This window comes from Equus przewalskii, chromosome 11 (genome assembly GCF_037783145.1).
Source record: "Equus przewalskii isolate Varuska chromosome 11, EquPr2, whole genome shotgun sequence".
Classification (NCBI taxonomy): Eukaryota; Metazoa; Chordata; class Mammalia; order Perissodactyla; family Equidae; genus Equus; species Equus przewalskii.
The window spans coordinates 16046490-16053427 of record NC_091841.1 but is presented as its reverse complement, the minus strand read 5'-3'; the positions used below and the strand labels follow the sequence as shown (position 1 = coordinate 16053427).

At 36.3% G+C, this 6938-nt stretch overlaps 1 pseudogene; it reads right to left on the bottom strand.

Annotated features, from left to right (window-relative positions):
* Positions 1–361: 361 nt before the first annotated feature.
* On the bottom strand, positions 362–1292 carry LOC103544423 (olfactory receptor 4C16-like; annotated as a pseudogene).
* Between the last annotated feature and the right edge of the window lie 5646 nt (positions 1293–6938).

Here is a 6938-nt window from a genome sequence, read left to right as displayed (position 1 = left end):
GTATATAAGCATATAGAGGTGTAACTATAAACAGACAACATCAAGAAGTCAACAGAAAGAGGGCAAGGAAAACACTAGATCAAAACCAGAAGTGATACTAGGCAAAGAGAGGCAGAGACACAGAGGTAAACAACATCTAAGGCAACATGTCTTACATAACTTTTATACCTGGTGCTTTATCCTCTTCTACATAAGATTGATTCAAAACTAACCAGTACATGTGTTCACATTCCCAATTTTCCTGAAGGAACTAATTCGTATGCCCCAATTTAGGATTATATTGATTGCACAATAAGAAGAAAATATACTCTATGGACTTCTGGATCAACTCAAATGATGAAGAAAAATTTGAAATGTCCATTCATCTTTTGTCATCTGAGATCAATTTCTTGCTCCATAACATCTTCATGGCATTTTTCACTTCTGCATTCCTCAGTGTATAAATCAGAGAGTTGAACAAAGGTGTTCCAATTGTATAAAACACAGCTGTAATCTTGTCCATGGGGGAGGTGGTTGCAGGGCATGTGTATATAAATATGCAAGGACCAAAGAACAAGATGGCCACGATGATGTGGGAAATGCAGGTGGAGAGGGCTTTTCTCCTCCCTTCAGCACTGTGGTTTCTCAAAGAATGCAAGATGATAACATAGGACAACATCAGCATGACAAAGCTCACTGTATAAATGGCTCCACCATTGGACACAAAGAGTAGATTGACCACATAGGTGTCTGTACAGGCAAGTTTCAACAATGACTGCAAGTCACATAAATAGTGATCGATCACATTGGGACCACAGAAAGGAAAACTCAAGGCCAGAAAGATCTGAGCTAAAGAATGCACACAGGACCCTACCCAGGTCACAGCCACCAACACACCACAGACCCTGTGGCTCATGATAGTCATGTAGTGCAGGGGCTTACAGATCACCACATAGCCCTCAAGGGCCATGAGGATTAATATGAAGATCTCCAGGCACCCAAAGAAATGAAACCAAAAGACTTGGATTATACACTCATTGAAAGAGATAGTTGTATTCTTCAAGAGGTCATCCATAATCATTCTAAGGGCTGTGGAAGTAGAGAAGCAGGTATCAGATAAGGATAAGTGGAAAAGGAAGAAGTACATTGGACTTCCAAGTGACTGGCTGGCCTTGATAGTAGTAATAATCAGAAAGTTACCCAGAAAAGTCCCCACATAGAAAAACAATAAAGTGACAAACATTATTTTTTCCTAACAGGATCCTGGGTCAACCCAAGTGAATGAATTCAGTCACATTATTATTCAGCTGCATGATTCAAGAATGAGGTGCAGGGGTGAGTATGAAATGGTTTATCTGCAAAAAATAAAGGAATTAATTGATGATGTGATACTTGGTGTTATGGAATATTTTACGAAAAATAAATACTCTTCATCATGGACATTTTAACTATGGTTTCTTAATATGTCACTTTGTTCCACAATTTGTAATGATCTCTTCATCGGGTCCTTATGAATCTCATGTAAGCTTGTGAATGTTCTACTTCTGACAGCACTCTTCAAATATAACTCTGTGGCTTTTACATAATTCTGATTAATTTTGTTAATTCAATTTATATAAAGTTAAGAGATATTGTTTCATTTATTATTAATTATTTTTCCATATTCAATGAATCTTGGGGCCCATAATTGGATGGTACATCACTTGGCAGTTTGGATACATCTCACTGCTTTTGGAAGTTCATGATATAAATATAAAATCACACCCCTCTCCTACCCCGTAACGAATGTCTCCTTTTTACATTTATTTATCACAATATATTGTGCATGCATATTTATAAAAAGTGTATGTTTTTATGTCATTGGTTTCCTTAAGGATTCTCTCTTAAACTACCCAACCCTCCTCAATTCAGTTCTACTCGCCTTCTATCTCTGGGGAACATTTACACTCATTTTATTTCTATGCAAAATTTACAATTTTCTGTGGAAAGGTTAACAGGTCATCCCAAGATTCTTTATCTCTAAAAAGCCCAAGTTAAAGAATGATAAAAACTCCCCTCCCACATAAATGGCACATTACCTTTCACTTTGTTTATATAGTTTTTAGTTTCCACATTGTCCTCTTGCCTTCAACTTTCCATGAGGAGTAATTACTCAGCTTTTCAAACTAAACCTGAGATGCATGTCAAACTGCAAATTATATTAGTGTGACAACATTTTCAAAACAGGCAAAGAGTAATAATTTTATACTGAGAAACACAGCATTCTATTTAAATCTGTCAATTGGAGATGGAAAAATTGTCCTTCTCCAGAAGCTGTGTAAGGGTCACTATCCCTCTTAAACTTTTCTCTAATTTCTAACCAGGCATAATCTCTTCTAACTTTTAATAACCATAATGAAGATTTATCTTGCTCAACTCCCTTAGATGAAAAGCATTTGTGAACTTTTCTACATTTTGCCATCTCAAGAAACTGTAACAAACCTTAGGATGTGGAAGGCATCCTTGTATCCACACACAACAATAATGGTTTCTCACATACCTGCTACTCATAAAATATTTGTTGAGATTAAAAGATTGTTTTATTCTAAAGCTTGTATTTCATTCTATTTATCTACTATATTAAGAGAAGAACTTTTTCCCTTGTGGAAGATTGTCCCTGAGCTAACATCCATGCCAATCTTCCTCTATTTTGTATGTGGAATGCCACCACAGCATGGCTTGATGAGCAGTGTTGTAGATCCATGCCCAGAATCCAAGCTCACAAAACCTGGGCCACCAAAATGGACTTTGTGAACTTAACCACTATACCATGGGGCCAGTTCCATCTGTAAACTTTTAAAAACATTATTCCTTTTTTTTCTGTTCCTTTCTCAGAGGAAGTAGGGGCAATATAGTCACAAGACATATAGAAATTCATTTAAAATTATGTTTGATTATTCTGTAGTGATGACTCTAAGTACAAAGATGTAAACAATCTGTCATTTACCTGATAGAACACTCAATATTAGTGTCAACTCAAATTGTTGAAAATATATGGAATTTATCTTTTAAATACATTTTTACTTTTTGGTTTTTTTTTGGACATTTGTAGAGAATGATTACCATTGGAGGGGGTCTTGATGAATTCCTCCAATAAAATATTGAAGAATGTTTCCTGGACAGGGCAGGAAGGAAGAAGAAGAGAAAGAAAAGCTCAGATATAGGAGGATGAGTCAAGTTTAAAATGCACAGTCTTTGAAGGAAAGTAAAATAAGCTCTTCATGAAACCACCTGGGAACGGTGGAGGCTCTAGGTACCACTCTGGTACCCACAGAGATTTCCAAAATGATTTCTCTGGATAGTTCCCAGTAGGGCATGCTGCAAATTGATCAGTTAGTATAATGTACATTTTGGGAATTTTCCCTCTGATGATATTTTGAGAGGGCACAGTGGACATCTTTTTCTTGAAAGATCACGGACCTAAAGGAATTAAGTATTTTAACAAAATAAAGTTCTTAAAAGTTATTTTTATTCATGTTATAAGTGCTACAAGACAAATTTTTATATGAAGATTAAGAATTTTGACATAGTATCATCACTATTATGCACCTTGCTTACAATTATTTAAATTTTTGAAAACGTTTCTTGACTAAAAAATGTTACAACAGGGGCAGGCCTGGTGGTGTAGTGGTTAAGTTCACACACTCCGTTTTGGCGGCCCAGGGTTTGCCAGTTTGAATCCTGGGTGAGGACCTATGCACTGCTTATCAAGCCATGCTGTGGCAGGTGTCCCACATATAAAAAGTATAGGAAGATCGGCACAGATGTAAGTTTAGGGTCTATCTTCTTAAGCAAAAACAAAAAGAGGAGGATTGGTGGCAGATGTTAGCTTAAGGCTAATTTTCCTCAATAAATAAAAAAAGGAAAAGAAAAGTTATAACATTCTTCCCAATATTGTACATAGCCAACATACTCTCTTAATATTCACCTTAACTCTCAATCTATTTTCCTTTTTATTTATTTGAAATCTCTTAATTGTCTTTGAGCTATTTAATACACACAATTTTCATGACCATTGCTCATATTAGAGAATTTTACTCTTGCAAAGATAAATACATTCATATCTCAACTTGCCTATAGAATAGCAATATGTAAAACATGCAAAAAGCCTCAGATTCCTACAACCTCCCACAATTACCATTTTTCTCTGCCTCCTGAACCCAATAAACTTATTAGAATCCCAGCTCAGTGCATCAGCTGCCCCTTTTGACCCCTTCTCCAATCACCTCACTGCTCCATAATTCTAGAGTTTGTGAAACCTGAGATGTAAAGTGTATCTATGGACAGTTAAATTCTCAAACATATTGGATCACAGGAAGCCGAGCTCTTCTGAGAACTTGATGCAAGACTTTCCAGATCATTCACGTCTTTCCACAAATACTTATATGACTAGAAGAGGTTCCGAAAATATAAAGCACAGGCCCTCCTCACTGTAATTTCAAGGAAATTACCATCTTACTGTCCTTTTCTCCTTTTTTTAAATTTTTTTAAAATTTTTATTCTTTTAGGATGTACATCATATTTCAAGTTCTGGATACAATACATCATGTTCACCACCCGAACACTAATTATAGTGCATCCCCTCACATGTGACCCTAATCACCCTTTTTTCCCTCCCCCCTCCCCCCTTCCCCAATGGTAACCACCAGTCCAATCTCCAATGCTATGTGCTTTTTTTTGTCATTTTTATCTTCTACTTATGAGTCAGATATGGCATCTGACTTTCTCCCTCTGACTTATTTCACTCAGCATAATACCCTCAAGGTCCAGCCATGTTGTCACAAATGGCTGGATTTCGTCATTTCTTATGGCTGAGTAGTAGTCCATCGTGTATAAATACCACCTCTTCTTTATCCATTCATCCCTTGATGGGCACCTAGGTTGCTTCCAAGTCTTGGCTATTGTGTATAATGCCGCAATGAACATAGGGGTGCAAGTATCATTATGCCTTTGTGTTTTCGAGTTCTTTGGATAAATACCCAGCAGTGGAATAGCTGGATCATATGGTAGATCTATCCTTAATTTTCTGCGGATACTCCAAACTGCTTTCCATAGTGGCTGCACCAGTTTGCACTGCCACCAGCAGTGAACAAGGGTTCCCTTCTCTCCACATCCTCTCCAACATTTGTTGTTTCCTGTCTTGTTAATTATAGCCATTCTGACCAGAGTGAGGTGATACCTCATTGTAGTTTTGATTTGCATTTCCCTGATAGCTAATGATGTTGAGCAAATTTTCATATGCCTGTTGGCCATCTGAATTTCTTCTTTGTAGAAATCTCTGTTCAGATCTTTTGCCCATTTTCTAATTGGATTGTTGGTTTTTTTGTTGTTGAGCTGTATGAGTTCTTTGTATATTTTGGATATTAACCCCTTATCTGATATGTGGTTTGCAAATATCTTATCCCAATTGTTAGGTTGTCTTTTCGTTTTGTTGATGGTTTCCTTTGCTGTGCAGAAACTTTTTAGTTTGATGTAGTCCCATTTGTTCATTTTTTCTTTTGTTTCCCTTGCCCGGTCAGACATGGTACTTGAAATTATGCTGCTCAGACCAATGTCATAGAGTGTACTACCTATGTTTTCTTCTAGAAGTTTCATGGTTTCAGGTCTTACATTCAAGTCTTTCATCCATTTTGAGTTGATTTTTGTCCATGGTGTAAGGGAATGGTCTACTTTCATTCTTTTGCATGTGGCTGTCCAGTTTTCCCAACACCATTTATTGAAGAGACTCTCCTTTCTCCATCGTATGCTCTTGGCTCCTTTGTCAAATATTAGCTGTCCATAAAGGTGTGGGTTTACTTCTGGGCTCTCAATTTTGTTCCATTGATCTGTGTCTCTGTTTTTGTGCCAGTACCATGTTGTTTTGGTTACTATGGCTTTGTAGTATAATTTGAAATCAGGGAGTATGATACCTCCAGCTTTGTTCTTTTTTCTCAGGAATCCATTGGCTATTTGGGGTCTTTTGTTGTTCCATATAAATTTTAGGATTCTTTGTTCTATTTCTGTAAAAAATGTTGTTGGAACTTTGATAGAGATTGCACTGAATCTGTAGATTGTTTTAGGAAGTATGGACATTTTAACAATGTTAATTCTTCCAATCCAAGAACATGGAATATCTTTCCATTTCTTTGTGTCTTCTTCAATTTCTTTCAAGAATGTTTTATAGTTTTCGGTGTACAGATGTTTCACCTCTTTCGTTAAGTTTATTCCTAGGTATTTTATTCTTTTTGTTGCAATTGTAAATGGGATTGTATTCTTAATTTCTCTTTCTGCTACTTCCTTGTTAGTGTATAGAAACGTAATGGATTTTTGTACATTGATTTTGTATCCCGCAAATGACTGTATTCCTTTATTATTTCTAAAAGTTTTTTAGTGGACTCTTTAGGGTTTTCTAGATATAAAATCATGTCATCTGCAAAGAGTGACAGTTTCACTTCTTCTTTTCCAATGTGGATCCCTTTTATTTCTTTTTCTTGCCTGCTTGCTCTGGCTAGGACTTCCAATACTATGTTAAATAACAGTGGTGACAGTGGGCATCCTTGTCTGGTTCCTGTTCTTAGAGGGATAGCTTTCAGTTTTTCTCCATTGAGAATGATATTTGCTATGGGTTTGTCATATATGGCCTTTATTATGTTGAGGTATTTTCCATCTATACCCAATTTATTTAGAGTTTTTATCACAAATGGATGCTGTATCTTGTCAAATGCTTTCTCTGCATCTATTGAGATGATCACGTGATTTTTATTCTTCATTTTTTTAATGTGGTGTATCACGTTGATAAATTTGCAGATGTTGAACCATCCCTGCATCCCCGGAATGAAACCCACTTGATCATGATGTATGATCTTTTTAACGTATTGTTGTATTCAATTTGCTGGTATTTTGTTGAGGATTTTTGCATCAATGTTCATCAGTGATATTGG